Below are 18,422 nucleotides of genomic sequence, written 5' to 3'. Positions count from 1 at the left end.
GCCCCACCTTGGTGGTGATCGGGCGAAACATGGCGACGCCCAGTCTCTTTTCCACAGACCGGGTGATCCAAACCACTCTGTTCAAGCCGTCCTCACTGTGCCCTGGGAGCAAAGAAGGCGGTTTGTCCCACCCCGCCAACTCCCGCACCTCCCTGGTGCTTGGCTGGGACTTAAACCCTGATGTCTTTAAGGTTCCCACTCCGTCCGCCGCCAGGGTTTCGGGCAAGTGCAGCTCCGCACTGCCCAATATATGGTCTCCGGCTGGAGGGCGCAGGCAGTCTTTTGTCTTTTTAGTGGATATATACCTTCTTCCCACAGCATTCCAGGAAGGGGATTACTTTCTCCCACTTAGAACTGCGTGTCTGAACCGGTTACCAAGCCCGGGGCTGGCTCCCTTCCTCCCCAGGTGCGTGAACAGAGCAGCCCATCCCAGTCCAGGGAAAGCCCCGCAGTTAGAGATTGTATCTTTCTCCATCCTTGTCCCCGGTTTTTTCCTTGTCCAGATACAGTCCTACACTTCCCCAGCCGCCCTTTCTCTTCCCTTTGTCTCTCCGCAGGAGGGGATCCCTTCCCTCCATTCCTCTGCTGCGGGTTTTCTCTCTCCCAGTTTGCAATCAACCATCTATGGCCCGCCAGGTTGTCCCAGTGCCTGGAGGCATCTCTGTCACTTTGCTTCCTGGACTCTTGGAGTTCAAAGTCTGTTGGCCTCAACACTACTGTGTTTGAGAGATGAGGGAACTTCGGATCCCCCTACTTCACCACGTTGGAAAGTTGCTAGATCTTAAGCATTCTTACTGAACAAAAGAGAGTTAACTATGTGACAGGTTAGATGTGTTAATTACCTTGATGTTGGTAATCATTCTACAATATATATGTATATCAACCCATCACATGCACTTTAAATATATACAAGTACGGTTTTCAATTACCACTTAATAAGGTTAAAAAAATTATTTGGATCAATCTTCCAATTCATGAGTTTAGTTCCTGTATCATGAGTTTAGCTGTATCATTTCTCCTAATCTAACCCCTCCGTATTTACTTTTAGTTTAGTTACCATGTTTCTTAATTCTCAAGGCTTCAAATTTGCTTTTCTATTGAAGTCTGTCATTTTATTCTCTCCTAGAGGGTACTAATAAGTATTTTTGTTTTTCCTATGTTAAAATTTTGGTGTGATCATTTCTTAATTCTGTTGAATCTCTTCTCTTTTGAGTTTCCTTACATGTCTGGGACTTTGTTGAATGTTTGTATTTTTAGATTAGCATCTAAGAAACACTGAAAATACCCATAGAGGGGGGAAAATGAGTCTCAATGAGGAGTCCTATGTCCAGCAGTTATGTAATGGAGCAAAAGGCGGGACTTGTGGTGGGCTAGCATGTTGTAAATGCATGAGAATATTTCACTTGTTCAGGAAGGGGAGGCACCCGTTCTTCATAGTAGACATAAGTTATCTGGAACCTTCTCCATACCTTGTACTCTATAACTCTCATAATCTCTTGTGAGAATGTCTAAATTCGAATTCCTTATTCATATTGTACCCCTCCAACTCTATCCTGAGGCCAAATTAGGAAACAGTGGAAAATAGTAATGAATAGACATTTGTCATTAGTTTCCCCTCATCCAGCCTCTGAACCCTTTTCCATGTTAGGAGAATTTTCCACCGTAGGAGTCTTGCTGAGGCAAAGAATGCCCCCTTTATAAAAAACCGAAGCTCTTGTGATTCTCTTTTCTAGTTATCAGACTTAGACTCTGCCAATCAAAATATATCTGTGCCGGATTTGAAGCTCTGAAAGGGAAGATCTGTGCCCACGCCTGCAAAATTCACCTCCTGGAGCAGAAGTGGCTCAATGGTAAGTCATTGCAATACTACCTGAATAGGGTTGTAGAGATTCCATAGCAAGGCCACTTCTGTGACTTGGAGTTGTTGCTCCTGGCGGCCCAGCCTCCGTCCTGGTTCTCCAGCCTTCTTGCAATTCTGTGAGCCACGCCAATCCGTATCTGCTTCATTCAGAGTAATTTTTGCTTGCACTTGACAGCTGATTAGTACCCTTGGCAGAACTACTTCACAGCCCTTTTATTAATTACCAATCAGACCTCACAAGGCCTCCTTCTCTAAAACATACCACCTGGAGGAAAAGGTGGGTTTTTCTCTTTGCCTGCCTTGTGCTTTTCAGCAATCTCGCGTTCCATTGTCGGCCGAATATTACATGTTCTGTTTCTTTCAAAAAATGCACCACTCTTCTGGGTTTTGGTCACTCTTCCCAGTTTCCAAATTCCTACGCATCCCCTTTTCTTTTATGTATGTTTCCATGAGATCTGGGATGGTAGGAAAAGTACATCCTATTTTTAGGAAACCATACTGAACTGAAAGTTAACTATTTCATTTTCTACCTTTTACTCCTGATTCATTTTTAAATAATAATTGCCATGTGAGTATACTTAAAACTTTATATATGAATGTGTATATATGTGTGTATGTGTGCGTGCATGGGTGTGTGTGTGTGTGTGTGTGTGTGTGAGAGAGAGAGAGAGAGAGAGAGAGAGAGAGAGAGAGAGAGATCTATAGATCACCGGAAGAATTTCTAACTTAATGGCGATGTTAGGAAACAAGTGGAGGCCTTGGTATCAGGTCGTACTGTACTGATACGTCATTCTTTATCACTGTGATCAGTGTAGTCAGGTTGTTTTCAAATTGCTTTCATTGTCAATCAGCAAAGTAAACATTCCATTCCAATTTAGCCCACATAGCTCCTCATCTGCTTTCAATGGGGATCATCTACAGTGTGTTCATTCTCTTTTGTTTTTTGTTTGCCTAAATACCTGTTTGAGATGGAATCATGAAGATTATGACGGTGTCTATTTACTTTGGTGAATATGACATTTCTTCAGGCCTACAGTAAAATCATTACCTAGGTTTATTCAATGTAGAGGTCCATTTATATTTGAAATCATATGCTGCCAAAAAGCCTGAATAAAATAAATGTTTTGTTAACTGGACCCTACTTTGAATGTAGCTAGGTCCATTGCAAGCAGATGTACTTAAAGCTACTGAAAAAAAAAAAAAATCTATACTTTTCAATACAAAATTGTCAGCACATTGCAGGTGCCCAATCACAATCTTGTGTGCTTGATATTCATTCTTTCCTGCCCTTCCCCCACCAAAAAATTCCTCTAATTTATCTGCATTTTTAAAAGTTGTCGATTCCTATAGTGGGTTTTCATAAGCTAGGGCACACCTGTATATATCTCTAACCACTGAATTTTCCAGTTGCCTCAATATCACATTCCCCAATACTGCCTTAAAGACATTCTCTGTTTCTGTTTCCTTTACCTTTGCTGGTTTTCTTCTGGTGAGCTAATACTTTTCAGGCGCTCTTTTTTCAATTTGCTTTAAACTTCTGACTCTACTCTCTGAGTTTTCCTGCTTCTCTTTAAACTTGAGTCAGGCTGTCAACACCACTTATTGAATGCCTGCTGTGAAAAGATACAAAAGGAATCAAGGCGACACTTTCTTTCCTGGAAGACTGTAAAATCTACTTGGTGAGACAGAATATACATTCCCATTGAAAGCATGTAAAAGACTCCAAAATGACCTGAAATAAGCATGTATTAATTTAGTCGAACACTTACATGTATTCTAAAAGAATGCAGTGTTCTTTAGTACTGTGCAAGATTGATTAAGTCTCTTCTAGATCTGAGTTTTGAGTGTCAAACCTATCAGACATCATGTCTCCTTTTATAATAAATATTTTATGATAACTTTTTACTATTTCAAAATGAAATGAATAGATGACAAAATCTAACAATGCACATAATTTCAAGGAAATTAATATAAGGTCTTATCTGCAACACAAAGGAGAGTAAAAATATTTTATAATCAAATAACATATATTTCAAAATATAACTGGCCAGGCACATGCACACTAGAAGACAAAATGAGGTAGAATCAGATTCTGGTCCCATATGTGGCAATTGCAAATGTGTTGGTGGCTCAAAAGTCAGGAAGCATGGCTGTCAGAAGTGTGGATTTCCACAGTGGTGACCTACTCTTGGTCAAGTTCCAGAGGAAAACAAATATTCCCTTGGCTTATATGTAGGTTACACCTGTGAAAAAAATCACTGTGTATTAGAAAAATCACTATGTATTGTTGTATGCAACCATTTTGTTTCCTATATGCGAAAGGGTTAAATTCTGGTCTCAATTAGAAACAGGCATCCCATTTACATGAGGACCCAGGGTCTGTTCAAATATGGCAAGGATTTGGAACTGTTCTTTATTGTACAAGATTGTCCTCACACTGAGGGATGTCTAATATCTTCCTGCTGATCATCTAATCATGTGACAACTGTCCTCACACTGAAGGATGTCTAATATCTTCCTGCTCGCCACCCTGTCCAATCATGTGACAACTGCATGTGTCTCCACATATTTGCCAAAGCATCCTCTGGATATGGGGCTACCTGTGTTGAGAATAACTGGAAGTAGAAGAGAAGACAGATCTTTAGTGATAAATGGGCCAAGCATTTCAGCACCTACCTTCTTTCCATCTCTTTGGTTCCTAAGCCTTATTCATGTCAAAACCATGTGGAGAAACCTCTCATCTATCTAGTTAACACACGCTTAACACGTACTTCCATCGTGTGTTCTATACCTGAAACTGTTATAAATGCTCTACATATATTACCTCATTTAATCTATTTACCAACCTTTCAGGTAGCTTTAAGGTAGACACTATCAGTACAAATTACAGATTAGGAAACTTGCATATTGAGAGGTTAAATGATTTGTGCAGGTCACACAGCTAATAAATATAGAAGCTAAGATTCTAATATAGGTATTTTGGTTTCATGGTAAATGGTAAGTTAATATATTATGCATTAGACATATAAATCCCATCCTCAGTGGTTTTGATTCAATTAAATCTGGTGTCAGGATAGAAAAATCTGTATGTATGTGGATAAGACTTTCACATATATATAGTGAGAAAGGCACTGACTCGTATATGGAAACTTTAGTACTATATCACAGCTCAATTGGGAGTGACAAGAAGGAGACTTATATCATTAGAGTCAAATCTCTGTATTAGAGTATAATGAGAAAGCAAAAAAAAAAACAAAAACAAAACAACAACAACAACAACAACAAAACAGTGGGTGGGGAACTATCCATTTAGAACCTTGGAAGCCAGGCTAATACACATCACTTTTGTAAAATCGTCAATAGGGAGCTATGCATTGTTCAATACAATGAAACATATTGAAAACACAGCATCAGAGGAAGAGCATGAATAGCATTAATAAACATAAAAATGTTATAACACATTCAGCAAAACATACAAAGATAATAAATCTGCACCTGGAGAAAGTACATTAGGTTGTATGCCTGATGTGGGGAAAAAAGCAATAGTATCTAATTAGCTGTTGCATAGCTTTCAATTATGAGGCTTACAAACCAATTAGATAATTGTGAGCTCACAGATAGATAAGCACTGGGATTTAGAAAGTACCTTTGAGAACATTAGGTCTGGAGACCACAAACCCAAACACTTATAAGATCAAGCAGATAATGAGAAAGAATACTTCTAAGACAATGGGGAAGAGTGGGAGGGTGTCAAACTTGAACATGCGTAGAGGGCAGCTGTCATTTTGTTCCAAGCAATTACTGTTAGGATAATTATACTAGCCCAATATTAGCACACACTCTGATTTTAAAGAAAGCCAAGACATTCATATTTTTAGTCAAACAGTTCACATTTTACCATGTTATGCTCAAACATATTTTAGAAATTTTATCACGTAATTTGTTGAAATCTGGATAGTGTATTTTTTATGTCTCCTAATTTTCATAATGTGTGAAAAGTTACTGATAGTGACTATAAAAATATATAGGGACTTTAAAGAGTTGCTGGATGCCCTTTTACTAATCCCTCCCCTGTGACAGGTGGCAATGACAAAAACAAAACAAAACTTCTGTTCTACCTACAGTGATCCCTGCACACATAATGACTGGTAGTTATAAACTACACGTTCTAGGAGTCATGAAAGAAAAGTCAAGACCTGTGTCTTCCATTTATTAGGCATACTAACTTCACCAATGCACTCAACCTGTGCCTACTCTGTAAACTAGAGATTACAATTCCCAGTCTGTATTTCTCACTAGGTTACTATAAAAATCAAATATATATTGAATGTATTCAACCCTGTAAAAATGCAGTACAGTGGATTGGAAATTAAGGGATCGAGTCAGTTAGTCAATTGGTTTTCCACTGGTGTTCTAACCTAAAAATGAGGTTGATCAAGAGCAGCGATCACTTATAGAAATGTAAGGTGAACCGCATTTATAACTAAATGTTCTAGAGTCTGCATTGAAAAAGGAAAAAAGGACAGGTAAAATTAATTTTAATAATATTATATATTTAATTCAGTGTATCCAAAATATTACCATGTCAACATACGATCAAGATAAAAATAATTATTGAGATTTTTTTACATATACTTTTATGTCAAATTTGGTATATGATAATGCATTTTATATTTACGGCATGTCTCAATTTGTGTTAGTCACATGTCAAGTGCTTGATAGTCACAGTGGTAGTGGCTGTCATATTGGATGGCACAGATCAAGATAATGACTAATTCAACTCTTTGATACATGTCTCATTATTATATATCGCATCATGCATCGGTCTTTTTAAATGGCTGAAGCTTAAATCCACCTCACGATGAATCAAATAAGGTCTTTAACATGTTTTTTAATTAGGAATTGAAATGGCCTAACAAAATTATTCTTTTCTAATTCCATAGTAAGGAGAAGATACCAAGAATTACAGTATATAAACAAGTTCCTTTGATATTTTTTAAAACTAGCATAGTCAAAATTAAAATTTTATTCAACAGAAAACTTATTTAGTGCCTTCATTGTTTCAAAAGGGCATATACAATTTCACTCATGTAAGCTGCTTGCTGCATTTGTTGTCAACTGAATGCCAGATATATAATTGAATTTTGAAATCATCAATCTGCTCCAAGAGATATCCACTACCACACTGGCACAGAGAATTTGTTTTGTGCAGATAAATCTTTCAATATGGCGATGAAGAAAAAAGATGCATGGGAAAACTTCCCATTTTTTTCAGGTACGCTGAAATAATGTTTTCCTCTTTGAACATCTTATGGGAATTTCTTAGAGGACACAGTGGAATCTCATCAGATTCTTTAGGACAGAACCTTAACTCTAAGTGCAGGCAGTGAGTTAGTTATTAATTCAACACTTCAGCTTTCAGCCAGAAAGGTTAAGATGGAACTTTCTAATGCCTGGAAGGAATGATTTCAGAGATTTCCCCTTGGTCTCCTTTAGGGGAAATTCTTAAATCTATAAGCATTATATTTGTGTTATTAACAGTACTCTAAATTCAACTTGTCATGTGTAGAATGCTGCAGGACTACAGCATTGCACTAATCCAGAGGGCACCATTTGTATTTTATTGTATGGAGCCCGCTGCCAAAAGGACATATAGCTTGGTGTTTGCAACTTGGCAGTCTTAATGGGTTATGTTTCTCCCCAAAACATGTAAACATGTCTTAATTTAAGAGTAACCAATGCAAGTCATTCAGTTGAGCCACCACCTATACATAGTTCCTTCCTGTAAATTTCCACATGCACACATATAACCACTTATTTTGTATTTCCCATTTCTCCATCTGAGAGTCCTCTTTCATTATTTAGCAAAAAAGCTCCTACTCATTATCCTCTAGAGTTGATTAAAATGACAAGGAAGCATCTTCTTTTTTTCCCCTGCAGATGCTGTTTGAAATATAAATATCAGAAAAAAATAGCTGGAGGTAAATTATCCATAAAATGACACTTCCTAGCTAATCACATATTTACAAATTTTATTATACTGTTTCTATTACAAGTAAATGAAGCAATGTTGTAGAAATTTATTATGTGTATTCTACCAAAGAAAACATAAACTTCACTTTAATTATCACTATTATTAGCGTTACTAAAATCAGGAAATCATTTAAATTTATAAATTACATATTTTTTGTATACCTAACACAAATATGATTCAAAGTAGAGCATGTGTGTGTTTGGGACATAGTCTACCATTAGTCTAAAAAAACATAATTAATTTGAAGTTGAAAATCTTACCCAAAATTGTGCAAGAAAACAATAGCAAGGTTAAGGATCTAGATTAGAACTAAAATTCCATTAAGAAAGCCTCACTTCTTAGAATGTAGAAATTCTTTAATAAGAGCCATACATGTGTGCAAGAGAACAAGGGAGAAAACACAGATTAAAAAAGAAAAGAGATAGATGATGCTCAAACAAGAAATTTCAAGGTGGTGTTCATATTAAGTATTTTCTTTCTATCAAGCTGCATCCTTAAATGGTTTTGCTCCTAAGAAGCGCTAGGCAGCATGTGCACACTGAAGCCCTTGACTTATTTTCTTAGTGTTAGTGTTGTACTAATGAGGTCAAAAGATATATGCCTGCTGCTTAAGGACAATTAAGAGAATTACAAGAAAAAGAAAGTGAAAAGTGCCTAAGAGGATATTTAAAAATTAAGTGATGCTCTGAGCAAACTAGAGGGAATTTGCTCAACTTCATAAAGAATATCTACAAATACCTACAGCTAACATCATCATCAATGATGAGAAAGTTTAAGCTTTACTGCCCGTATCAGGAAAAGGCAAAGATCTCCTTTCTCATGACTGGTTTTCAACATCACACTGCAAGTCCTAGCTAATGCAAGCAGATAAGGAAAGGAAATAAAAGGGCCACAGATTGGGAAAGAAGAAATAAAACTGTCTTGTTTGTAAATGATATGGCCATCTAAGTAGAAAATCCAAAAGAACAGGCAAAAAAATTCTCTAGGCTTGCAGTGACATGCCTTTGTCACTCCCACCCCACATATTGCTTACTGTATATTCTAGACCTTAGCTGATAACTCTCTCCTTCAGAGAAGTTTCAAGGACCCCGAGTCTTTGTTAAGTTTCTCAGTTACATATTCTCACAGCACTGTTTCTTTCCTTTAGAAAATTTACCAAAATTTCTTGTTATATATTTGTTTTATGATCATGTTGTTCATGTCTGACTTTCTTGATATACTGTAAGTTCTAGGAAGGCAGAATTTCTGGGTTTTCTCACCATTGTATCTCCAATATTTAACTCTTGGCAATGCTATTTGCTTTTAAACTGTAATACATTAATACTATTTGAAAGAACACAAGCTGATACTATGTAAAAGTATATACCAACTCGCTGTCTTATGTAATATTACATAATGTGTTCTTGTTTAGAAACCCTTACTAAGGAAAAACAACTACAGAAAGGTAAATAGAAACCTATAACTCACAAAGCTAAAACAAATAATAACTTTGGACTCAATAATCACTTTCCTTTGCTACAGGGCGTACAGATTATTTCTATTACACCTATAATCTAAGTTCTAAATATTTTAAAATCACTCAAAGACTTAAATGAAAAACTGGGCAACAAAAATTTGCCTAATTTAAGTTCTAGTAGGGATTTAACTTAACTCACAGTTTCCCTTCACCACTGTGAATTTGTAAAAAGCATTCTGGCCAGAATTTACCACTTGGTCCAGAAAAAATTTTAAAGAACTATCAAGTATAAAGTATATGTCTAAGTTTTTCTCTCAAGCTCTTTTAGTAGGGAAAAAACCTCCCAGAATAATGATGGAGGGAAATTCTTTAGCTTACTTTGGTTCAACTAGAATCTTATAATCACCATCCTCAGTACAGTAAAACCTCGGTTTGCAAGCATCATTTGTTCAAAAAAATGCTTGTAATCCAAAGCACTTGTTTATCAAAGCAAATTTCCCCATAAGAAATCATGGAAACTCAGATGATTCATTACAAAACCCCAAAATATTCATATAAAAATGATTAAAATACTGCAATATAATACAAAATAATAAAATACAAATTATAAAGAAAAAATAAATTAACCTGCACTTACCTTTGTAATCCTTTGTGGCTGGTGTGAGGGAGACAAGAGAGAGGAGTTATTGTGTAGGATAACTTTTACTACCACTAACAGAATCACTGCTATCTTTTGGCTCAATGGAATCTTTTTCTGCATGGGGGTCATTGTATACACTCGCATGGATGTTGGCTATAGTACAATATTAATAAATTCTTGTCACAATTGCATGTAATGTAACTGGCAATAAGTCAGCAGAAGAAAGGGTCTGCAGGCAGCCTGACCTAGAATGAAGCAAAGCCTTCCTAAGCTCACTCTTGTCTGGAAAAGCAAAGGACTGTCCACAGGTGCTTTGAGGTGACAAAAAACACACTAGTGCCAGTCGTGGGCACCTTCCAACGTTCTGAGAAATCACTGATTTTTGCCAAACACTGAGGCCTGAGACTGAGCATCCGAGCATGGGTGATGAACACCCACAATCCCACAGCAAGGGAGTGAGCGAGAGAGAGAGAGAAACCATTGGCTCAGTTGTGATCATGTGACCTGTGGCATTACACACTACTCCTATTGCAAGACATCACTTGTTTATCAAGTTAAAATTTATTAGAAATGTTTGCCCATCTTGCAGCACACTCACAGAACAGGTGACTCACAATGCAAGGTTTTACTGTACTTTTACGGGCAACCCTTGCCAAGAGTAGGTGCTCTAAGCTTAGTGCTTAATGGTAAAGATAGACCGTAGAGTCTCATAGCATTGGATACAGAATAACAATTAATGCCACTGGTAAAACAATAATTTGATTGTTAAACAATGGTTTGATGCATATTTGTTGAATATTTTCCTCAGTTTACATAATACTTGCTGATACAATGTTTAGTGTACAGGTGAGATTCTCCACATGCAGGGAACTTTACCTGTGATCATATAGCAGAAATAGAGCCAGATGGGGAGGCAGAATATAAATTTAAAAATGGATTCAAATGTCAATAGTTAATAAAAATAACTAATAGGAGTAGTCAACTAGAGAAGAAATGAGGATCAACATTGGGAGAAATTATGAAACAAGCAGAGAACAAGAAAAGCACTGTAAATCCTAAGTAGGGGGGCTTATAGTGCCCACCCTCTTCCCAGGAAGAACATTATTCATCCCCACAGATTGCTATGAGCTTTCAGTACTCTATGGTAGGCGATATCTACATGTTCGCCTCATTGTCAGGGCCATTTGACTTGCTTTGAACAGTGAAATATGAGCAGAAGAGACATTTGAAATCCTAAGTATAGGCTTATGAACCACCTGCATGCTTCTGTTGGCACTCTTGCTTTTGTCTCTCTGCCGTGAGATGGGTAGGTCAAGGCTAGAGGCTGCTTCTTCAGTTTGGACTTTGGAATGAAGACACAAGTCATGACCACCACAGCCACTGCAGTCTACAAATACCATCAAAAAGAAATATTCCTCTTCTGTGAGTCAACAAGATCTGGAGATTGTTACTGCAGCCTTCCCCAGGGAGAGCAAACTAGTGCCGAGAGCATCCAGCAGGACTACTTTTTTGTTTGTAATCTGGAGGACTTCATCAATACGTAGGATTGAAGTCTTAAAGAAGTCAGGTCAGAATGGAAAGGCATTTGCTTTAAGGTTTTGTGCTGAACGCCAAAGGAAAGCTGATAGTTTTTTTTTTTTAATTTTTTAATGTTTATTTATTTTTGAGACAGAGACAGAGCATGAGTGGACGAGGGGCAGAGAGAGAGGGAGACACACAGTGTGAAGCAGGCTCCAGGCTCTGAGCTGTTAGCACAGAGCCTGACACGGGGCTTGAACTCGTCAACCTACAGATCATGACCTGAGCTGAAGTCTGACGCTTAACGGACTGAGCCACCCGGGTGCCCCAGAAAAATGAGTTTTTGCTTTTAAGAACTTTGCATTCCATTTGGGAGAACTTTTATGACTTCACTAAGCTCTGTCTAAATGAGGACTGTTTGAAGGAAAAATGTCAGAGGACTTTAAGACTTACTCTTTCCAGTGATAAATTATCAGAAGATATCTCAGAATTAGAATGTAATTTGAATTTTCAAGGAGGGAAGGATCACCTTTAATAGGTGAACAGAAGGGATATTCAAATTTCTGTGAGTGTAAACATGTAGGCAAATGTACATCTAGGAGGAAAGCATTGGTAAACGTGTGTAGGATTGAAGACCTATAATCAAGAGGACATTAAAACTGTAAATAAAGGTCAAAACAAATTATACAGAACCTTGAATACCAACCTATAGAGCACTAATGTTGAGTTTTTCCAAATAATGCTCACAAACACCTGGAAATGACATAAAAATTTAATGACTACAGCCGCTATAATACTTCTGGACAGATGTCTGAGTAGCAGTGGTCAAGCTTAACTTTCCCCATCTTGACCCCATCCCAGAATGGAGAAACTTAGTTCAAGATACTCATAGATGGCATGGTGTTACGTGAAATCTGTTGTGTGTTTCTTCAGACAATCAGCTCATGCCCTTTCAGAATCACAAAACTCTGCTCTTCAATGCAGTTCTCTTTGGAAACTTGCTGTTTTAAATGCCCAGGTAGAGAGGTAGCAATATGAAGCCATAATATACAGCATCTAGAGTATAGGTGACTGTATATACATATTTTTAATGGAGAATTTAATACTAGGCAAAAATGTACACATTTTATGGGTTACTTTAAATCGCCCATAATTCTATGAAACAATTATTTGATTTAGTAAGCCTTTCTCTCCCTTTCACTATTTATATCTACCTTACCTTCTCTCTGGAGAACAAAGTAGAAGGAAAAAAAAGAGATTATAATGCTGCAACTTTACATATGAGGTTTCAAACAAAAAATATTCTTATTAAATGTGGCTACAATTTTGAATACTCAATGTGTTTTGCTATATGGAATATTTAATAAGTGTTAAGACAATATTGCAATGCTAATTTAAGTTTAGTATTTCTTGTGTTATTTTTACGTTAGGTCTTAGCTTTAATATTTAATTAACATTCTAGTAATATTTAATGTATTTATACATTATAAACATTACTATAAAGGCTTGAATTGTATGTATTTTCATGCATTTCTTACTTAGAAAATCATGAGACTGATCCTGAACTGTTAGCTTGGAAACAACTGATTTGAAGTCATTTTCTAGATGACAGTACTTTGAGGATTACACAAAGCGATTTTATAATCAATCAAACCTGCATCTACATATGTAGTATTAAATGAAGAGAAAAGCAATTTTCTAGACAATTCAGGCAAAATTTCATTTAAGGTGTGTTTGTTTATTTGTTTGGTTATTTTTTTGTGCTAAAATAACATTTGGGTTGAATTCCACCAAATGTATTTATTAATCTATAGTCATCATTTTTTATTAGATATGTAGACATAGTATTTATGCTAATTATATTTGTATGTAGGACAAGAAAACTTATAAATATAATTCATAATTTTCAGAAGTGACCGTATTACAATGTTTGAGAAAACTTACTTTGTTCAAGTTAATACAGTATTTGCAGAGGCCCAGATTCCCAGTAAATCCAATCCAAAATAGTTACTGAAACTGTACCATGAAAAAGGTACGACACAGGGGCTGTAACCAGAAAGAATGTAATATCCCAAATAAGGGGCAAAGCCTTAGCACTTTAAGCCAAATTAAAACCAGAATTTTTGAGGCAAATTCATGACTGATCAAGTGATTCATGTACTTAAATCCCTTCAGTGAAATCCCATTTTCTTGGCCCCTGCCTGCCTCTTTATCTTCATACCTAGCCACACTAGGGGCTGGAGAATCTTTAGATTTCTAAACACTTTCTCTATACACAAACATGCATCATCTCCTAATAACTGAGATTTGTATTTCTTTCTTATTAATACGTATTCATGTTATTTCTTTTGTCTTCCTGGACTGCCTTATTTTTAAGTTATAATATGTAACAAACATACAGAAAATCCAAAAAGACATACATGATTTAACAAAACTGTAAAATTAAATGTCTCCTTAATGCACCCCCCTCCCTCCTGCCCAATCTCAAGAGTGGAGCATGGCTAGCAGCTAAAAAAGCCCCACAGGTTCCTTCTGGATCATGATATCCTTCCTGATTTCAATGATAACCATGCTCCTTAGTGTTTTAAAACATATTCCTTTTTGCCTCCCTTTATCATTTTATTATCTAATTGTTCATTTTGAAAAAATGTGGTTTAATTTGTTTCCTATTTTTAAAGTTTATATAAATGAAATCAATTAGTTGGTATTCTTCCATATCTGATTTCTTTCACTCAACATTATGAAGGTTTATTCATTTTTTGCATGCCTATGTATACATTGAGGTCTAGTTTTCTGAATGAATATACAATGGTCTGTTTACCCTTTCTAATGTTGATGGAAATTTAGGTATTTCCAGTTTTGAGCTATAGCAAATGGTCTTGCTATGAATGTCCTTGTTCGTGTTTCCTAGCATATTTATGCATGCCTAGCAGAATTGCAAGATCACATAATAATGTTTTCAGCATCTTCCAGATGGTGTCAAGCTTTTTCCCAAAGTAGCCATTACCATTTCATATATCCAGGGTGGCTGTTGGGAAAGGAAATGTGGAAGCAAGGTAAAGGAGAGCGAGAACAAGCTGGAACCCAACTTGAGAGTTGTGGTTCAACATCTTCACCAATATTTGATGTTTTCAACCTTAAAATTTTGCCAATCTGGTGGTTGTAGACTGATTGGTATTTAGGCTTTGTGTTTTGTTTGTTTGGTTGGTTTATTTTTTTGTTTGTTGAGAGAGAAAGACCACGTACAAGCAGGGGAGAGGGCAGAGGGATAGAGAGAGAATATTAAGCATGGAGCCTGACGCGGGGCTAGATCCCAGGTGCTGGGATCATGACCTGCGCTGAAATCAAGAATCAGACATTCAACTGACTGAGCCACCCAGGTGCCGCTCTTATTTTTATTTTATATTAATAGTTCTTCTTTCACAGTAAGTATACATTTAATTTATTTAGCTATGATATTGGAAAGAAGCACAGCCTTCTATTTTCTAATGGCCAAGGAAATTCTTCTCAGGTTTCACTTGTAAATATGATTATTGGTCTAAGTTTTCTTCAAGATATATTTTATTAAATTAAAGAGGTTCTCTCATCTTTATAGTTTATGAATTTCTAGCGTAACTAGATATTGAACTATAGCAAATGCTTGTTCTGTATCTAATGAGATAATCATATGATTTCTCTTCTTTGTTAGGCTAATGTGGTAAGTTATATTATTTCATATGTTAATGTAAAACCAACCTTGTACCCTGAAATGAATCTAACTTAATTGTGAAGAAGTATTCTTCTTATCTATAGACATATTTGGTTTACTAATATTTTATTTTGAACTTTGTTCATGCGGAGATTGGTCTATAATATTTTTTATAAAATTTTCCAAGTTTTATAACCACAATCATACCCACTTCAAAACAGGAGATGAGGAATTTCTGATTTTTTTATTCTGAAAGAATTTGTATAAGAATTTCTAAAATATTCAGTAGAATTTGATGGTGAGGCATTAGTGGCTGTGTGTGGGGGGGGAGGGGGGTTGGATATTAAATTAAGGTTTCTTTAAAAATATATGATTCTTATATTTATTTCTCACTGTGTCAGAGTTAAGTTTCATTTTTCTCAGAATGCATCCATTTCAACTAGATATTAATATTTATTAGCATTAAGTCTTTTATAAGATCCTTATGTTTTCTTTGAAATTTCTTTACATTTCTAGTGATACCATATTTTTCAAAACTCTATTATGTTATTGTATTATATATGGTTAGTTGTATTATTTTATTTACTATTTCTTTTTTTTTTAGTGTTTATTTTTGAGACAGAGACAGAGTGTGAGCGGCGGGGGGGGGGGGGGGGGTTGGTGCAGGGGGTTGGTGGGCAGAGAGAAAGAGAGACACAGAATCGGAAGCAGGCTCCAGGCTCTGAGCTGTCAGCACAGAGCCTGATGTGGGACTTGATCTCACGAGTGGTGAGATAATGACCTGAGCCAAAGTCAGACCCTTAACCAACTGAGCCACTCAGGTGACCCTACTATTTCTTTCCTTACATTTCTTTGAGTTTATTTTGCTACTTTTTTCTGCTTTTTTTCATATATTTTAAATGTGTCTCCTATGAACAATATACGGTCTGAGTGTTGTGTTTTTGAATCCAGTTCAACAATCTTTGAATTTTGTATAGAGCATTTAGGCTATTTATATTTTATCTAATTACTAGTATATTTGAGCTTATACCTACCACTTTACCATTTGGCTTCTATAGATAATGACTGTTCTATGTTCATTTTTGTCTCCTTTATTACATTTATTTAGCATAATTGATTACTGCATCAGAGTTCAATTAGGGAAACAATACCACCAGGAAAAGTGATGATACAGATAGATAAAGATAGGTATAAAGGGATTTATCACATGATTTGACCATGCACAATTATGAGAGTTGGTTAAGCAATCTCTGTAAGGCTATCATTTTCACATCTGATATTAGACCTTGCAATCCAGAGGTAGGCTGTTGGAAAGGAAATATGGAAGTAAGGTAGAGGAGAGCAAGAACAAGCTGGAACCCATGACAGCTCTTTTTGTCTTTCACCCTGATGATACAGGTGTCTTGCAGAAGCCAGAGACTTCCATCGTGTTACTAAATGCACATTCCCCTGACTCAGGACTTAGAGAAGCTAAAGAAATACTTAAAGATGGAGCAGTTTTCAGGCTTGGCCATTGACTCAAGTCAATGGGTAGGCCCACTGGTAAGGGAAAATATGTGTGAGCTGCAAAAAGGCTGCTGCTTCACTCCTACCTTCCAAATTCCCCAGAAGAATTTCTCTTGTGGACTACTCTACCAGAAACTTAGAGAATAGGAATTCTGGGAATGTAGGTCAGTTTAGACAAGTTGACATATTGAAAAGCCACCAAAACTGTTTTAATCACTTCCATGTTTTCTATAGTTTGGAAGTTATGCAAACTTTGGTTTCTGCACTCTTATTATATGTGTTCAAATGTAAATTTCCTTTTTTTCCCTTTTTTTAAGTTTATTCATTCATTTTGAGAGAGAACACGAGAGGGGGGGAGGCAGAGAGAGAAAGCAAGAAAGTATCCCAAGCAGACCCCTCACTGACAGCACAGAGCCAGATGTGGGGCTAAAATCCATGAACTGTGAGATCATGACCTGAGCTGAAACCAAGAGTTGGGTGCTCAACCAACAGAGTCACCCATGTACCCTGGTAAATTTCCTTTTAATTATCCCATTGGACATCTGTTGGGCTTATTGATCAGTTTTAGAAAATTGTCAATAACTATTTTATGTTACTGCTTCCTCATTTTCTTCTCCACACTTCTGGAACTCTAATAAATGAATGAATTTTAGATATTCTTGTTTTACCCTTTATATTGATTATTCTCTTAACTATATCTCTGTTTTCCAATTCTCCTTGTTTCATTCTGAATTTCTTCTGAGCTATCTTCCTATTCATAATTTTCTCTTCAATTGTATCTCATCTGCCCTAAGAGTCATCTGTTTTTAATATCAGTTATTATATATTTTTCAGTTATATCATTTATAATTGGAGCCTTTTCAAAGCTGCAAAATAATATTTTGTGTTTCCAGTACTTTGCAGAAACTTTTTGCATTTAGATTTTGTTTCTAAGAGTATAATGAACAGAGTGCTATTACATTCTGTCTTGGATGATTTCATGTTTTTGGTCTTGTGAATTTGTTTCTGTTGGCGATTGTTTCTGCTGATTTTAGTTTGTGTTTTATTGCCTCCTGTGCCTCATAAACTTTAATTGCTTGCTGGATACTTTATTTGATAAATTCTTTTTAGAAATAATTTGAGATCTGGAGTTTTATTATCTTGTGTCAGAAATGGTTTTATTTTATTTTTTAATCTTTCTTCCAAGTTCCTGGAAGAAAGAGTGCAAACCCAAGGCATCAGAATTTTCTATGATACTTAGATGATCAGGGCACTATTCCTAATCCCACTCTATAATGTAACCTTTTAGGGTCCTTGCCAGAATAGGGGCCATATAAAACAAGATTTCCACCTTTGGAGAAGACTGTAATTTGATCTTTTCTCTTTGGTTCAAGGAGTTTGTGCCTCAAAGTTCTGTGTGTCTCTTAACAACTTTCTTAAAATTGGCAGAAGAAATACGGAAGTGGACAATTCTCAGAGAGCTTTGCTTCTGGTGGACAAAAGGAATTTGACAGCTGTTCCTTAGCTGTCTCTCATGGAGCCCTAGCTCTGACCTGCTTTAGAAAAATGTCCCTGGATAGAAGCAGCCCTGGTTTAATTCAGGGGCTATTATCTTCTCCTTTTTCATGGTCTGGCAATATCTCACCATCTTACAGAGTTTTGACCAGTTCCTTTAGTTATCATTAGTAGAAGGATTAGTCCAAATCATCTAGTTAGCTATTTATGGAAATGGAAGTCTTT

General features: G+C 36.4%; 1 long non-coding RNA gene across 1 annotated transcript in view; it reads left to right on the top strand.

Moving 5' to 3' along the window:
* The first annotated feature begins 221 nt into the window (after window positions 1-221).
* LOC122237063 overlaps window positions 222-18,422 on the top strand; it is a 39,533-nt gene continuing 21,332 nt past the window's right edge. Inside the window, exons 1-2 of the long non-coding RNA XR_006215270.1 lie at window positions 222-406; window positions 1,734-1,850. This is a non-coding gene — a long non-coding RNA (uncharacterized LOC122237063). The remainder of the gene's footprint in view (window positions 407-1,733; window positions 1,851-18,422) is intronic.

This window comes from Panthera tigris, chromosome A3 (assembly GCF_018350195.1).
Source record: "Panthera tigris isolate Pti1 chromosome A3, P.tigris_Pti1_mat1.1, whole genome shotgun sequence".
Taxonomy (NCBI): domain Eukaryota; kingdom Metazoa; phylum Chordata; class Mammalia; order Carnivora; family Felidae; genus Panthera; species Panthera tigris.
The sequence above is the reverse complement of the archived record's forward strand: the minus strand, read 5'-3'. Positions and strand labels throughout refer to the sequence as shown.